Genomic DNA, 4,047 nt, shown 5'->3' on the forward strand with positions numbered 1-4,047 from the left:
GTGTATTCCGTTTTCCCTCCAGTTTTTTTTCATTCATTCGTGTTGATTAATATGCCAGAGCAGCTAATGAAGATTACTGCCTCCATCATCTTTTCCTCTGAGTATAACGCTGGACAAACTGCACAGCTCAACAGGTCATGGGCCCATGAACGACTCTGAGTGGAGTTTAATATTTTTCGATCTATCATCGGTAGAAAGTCGTGACGGATAGCGTGCTAACGGCGAAATAGCATCAAGGATCAGCAGGTTGCCTCGGCTGATGTTTGACAGAGATGAAGGCATGTATGAGCTTTGGGAAACGAAAGTGCTCAAACATTTGCATCCATTACGGTTGAAAGAGACTGTTTTGAGAGAATTCAATGGGGAAGCTGAAGTGGCAGCTGACGCCAAGAGGAATTCTGATGCATGCGCCGAGGTAATCCAACTGTTGGACCATAAAAGCCTTTCGCTAATTCTAAAAGATGCTCCCCATAATGGAAGAAAAGCATTGAAATATTGAGGGACTATTATGCCGGCAAAGGAAAACCGTGCATAATCCATCTTTATACCATGCTGACTTCACTTCAGAAGCGGAGCGATGAGACGGTGACTACATTATCAGAGCGGAGACCGCCATTTACAGCACTACGCAACGCGAGTGAGACATTAAGCGACGGGTTACTGATTGCGATGGTTTTGAAAGGACTTCCAAAAAGTTTGAAANCCGTGCATAATCCATCTTTATACCATGCTGACTTCACTTCAGAAGAGGAGCGATGAGACGGTGACTACATTATCAGAGCGGAGACCGCCATTTACAGCTCTACGCAACGCAAGTGAGACATTAAGCGACGGCTTACTGATTGCGATGGTTTTGAAAGGACTTCCAAAAAGTTTGAAACCATTTGCTATTAACATGACACACAACAAAGACAATACAACGTTTCCTGAATTTAAAACGGAGCTGCGAAGTTTTGAAGACACTGAGAAGTTTACCACGGCCGAATTGAGAGACAACGTAATGAAGACGGCAGCGAGGGGCCAAAGACACACAAAGTCAGCTACGCCGAGCAGAGACAACACTGATGCAGATGTTGTCTGTTTCAAATGTGGATTAAAAGGTCACAGAGCAAAAGCCCGCAGACGAAAGACGTGGTGCAGTCACTGCAAAAGCAACACGCACAATGATGCCACTTGTAGACACAAGGGCAAACTGGATGGAGCCATAATATTGTTTTGAAAACGTTTTGAAAAGCACCTAAAAATGTTAATTATGAAATAAACTTCACATTCTCATATTCCAACTCTTTGTATTGTGACAGATGCTCTAGAAACATACTTTATCATCACAATATACAAAGTTGCTGTGCTTTCATTTAACTTGAATAGAACTGTGAAGCACAAAATGAACTTTTGGTCCTCGCTGCTCATAAGAACACAAATATTTGTGTGCTGATCTAAACATACATTAGAACAGGGGTCTCTAACTCAATTCAGCCGGGGGCCGCTGGAGGCGGAGTTTGGGTGAGGCTGGGCCGCATGAGGATTTCCACAACAAAAGCTCTGATAAAACGTTCCAGTGTTCTCAGATATCTTTATTTTTAACACAAAATAATGAATAAATAATGAACGACGTGTGTAGATCTTTGTGTGTGTTGATTTATATATAAAAGAGCCAAGTTTGATAAAAATTATGACTGAGTCATGTAAATCACAGAAAACTGAGAAAATTATTTCTAAATCATACACTGCTCTAGAGGATTTGAAAGGGGATAACACAGAATATATAAAAAACAGGTGGGAAAGAGAAGCCAACGTTGAAATTTCCGTAGAGGAGGGTGGAGAGATAAATGAATATCAATGGAAAACCACAAATTCAGGGCTTTGGAGAGAGTTTGGGTGGAAGAACACNAAGCGCTTTGAGCGTCTGGAAAAGCGCCGATAAATCTAATCCATTATTATTATTATTATTATTAGAACAGGGGTCTCAAACTCAATTCAGCCGGGGGCCGCTGGAGGCGGAGTCTGGGTGAGGCTGGGCCGCATCAGGATTTCCACAACAAAAGCTCCGATAAAACATTCCAGTGTTCTCAGATATCTTTATTTTTAACACAAAATAATGAATAAATAATGAACGACGTGTATAGATCTTTGCCAAGTTTGATAAAAATTATGACTGAGTCATGTAAATCACAGAAAACTGAGAAAATTATTTCTAAATTATACACTGCTCTAGAGGATTTGAAAGGGGATAACACAGAATATATAAAAAACAGGTGGGAAAGAGAAGCCAACGTTGAAATTTCCGTAGAGGAGTGGGGAGAGAAAAATGAATATCAATGGAAAACCACAAATTCAGGGCTTTGGAGAGAGTTTGGGTGGAAGAACACATTAAGATACTTTTCAACTCCTGCCCAAAATAAAAATGGTGTTAAAAACTGTTGGAGAGGGTGTGGTGCCCCTAAAGTTTCTCATTTCATATATTCTGGGCATGCTCACTGATAATTCCATTTTGGTCAGAGATTTAAAAAGTTATAGAGACAGTTTTTCACATGAGGCTCCCACTCTCATTTGAAGTGATGTATTTAGGAAAGCTTGAGCCAATGGATTCAAATAGATTGAAGATGATAAAATCCTCAGGATTATGTTATTGGCCTGCAAAAAGGCGGTCACCAGAAGATGGCGCTGTAGAGAGGTGCCAACAGTGGAAGAATGCGTTGATATGATATTGAGTATATATAACCTGGAGAAACTGACATATTCATTGCGATTGGAGAGTGTCATATTTAAATCTATGTGGTTAAAATGGCTACACCATATTCAAAAATCCAGATCAGATTTTCTATAACCTGAAATGTGGAATGTCTAATGTGTTGTGTAAATAGTGTTTTCAAATGTATGAAGGACTATTAGAACAGGACTAATTGGAGTCATTATTATCATTGTAGAGAATGAAAAAGGACTTGGGCCCCGGTTCTAAAGCTACAGTGTTTCCTTGTCTCTCACCTCAGCTTTATTTGAAAATCATGATTTATTTTAGCTTTTAGCTTTTTTTCCTTCATTCTGTTTGTTTTTTCTTATCTTTCTACAAAGTTGTGATATTTTTTCATTTGTGAAAATTGTAAGATAAGGCGGAAATAAAAAGTAAATTACAAAAAAACAAAACGTTGGGGCAAAGCTTTTTGCTCCTATCGCTCAGCCTTTTTTTAGTAATATTGGACAAAATCCTGGATAAGTCGATGTAAAACTTTGTCTTTGGTCCAAAATATCTACAGCTTTTTATTTTTTTGTACAGTTCTTCTATAAAGAAGATAATCATTGCAAAAAAAGGAAAAACAAAAACCCATAAAGTTCAGAAAAATGTCCTGTCAAACTCTTTAGCTGATGGAGGATTAGATGTTTTGACTTTTACTGTTTTTAAACAGGTTTTGAAAATCAAGTGGATCAAAAAATTTTCTAAGAATGATCAAATTGTCTGACTTTTACTCTGTTTACAATGATTATGTGAGCATGGATTTTTAGGCAACTTTTAACTGGTGAGAAAAGATCTTCTGCAGCTCCACGTCTCATAGCCAAAGCTAATACTAGAGTTAGCATTAGCTCAGATTAAAGAATAAAATCCTAATTACTTTAATCATTCCTAATATTAGTGCTAATACAAAACAAGTTCTGCTGCGGCAGTTTTACGTGTTTAAATGGATCGTGTGCGGCTGTCATTATTGAACCGTATGGAGATAAACCAGAAGATCTGCAGCAGATCCGATTCCATTTATAAAGCACTTTTCATATAAAAATACATTTCAAAGAGCTGCCTGAACTGGTTAATCCCTGAATTTCTTTCTGACCTTAACAAGGAGCTAAACTTCCAAATCAGAATGTCCAAACTATCACTTGGGTCCTCTCAAGACCAGAATGACAGCTGGTACCATAGAGACAGACTGTCCTGAAAACAGTAAATGACTGAGTTCACACAAAGAACTGGACAGACATGATGCCCCTCCCACTGACCAGTTGGAAATAGGCAGTGAAGCGGTGCATGTACTGGTCATAGGGCAGCATGGCGTGGGT

Source organism: Oryzias melastigma, linkage group LG4 (assembly GCF_002922805.2).
Source record: "Oryzias melastigma strain HK-1 linkage group LG4, ASM292280v2, whole genome shotgun sequence".
NCBI classification, from domain to species: Eukaryota; Metazoa; Chordata; class Actinopteri; order Beloniformes; family Adrianichthyidae; genus Oryzias; species Oryzias melastigma.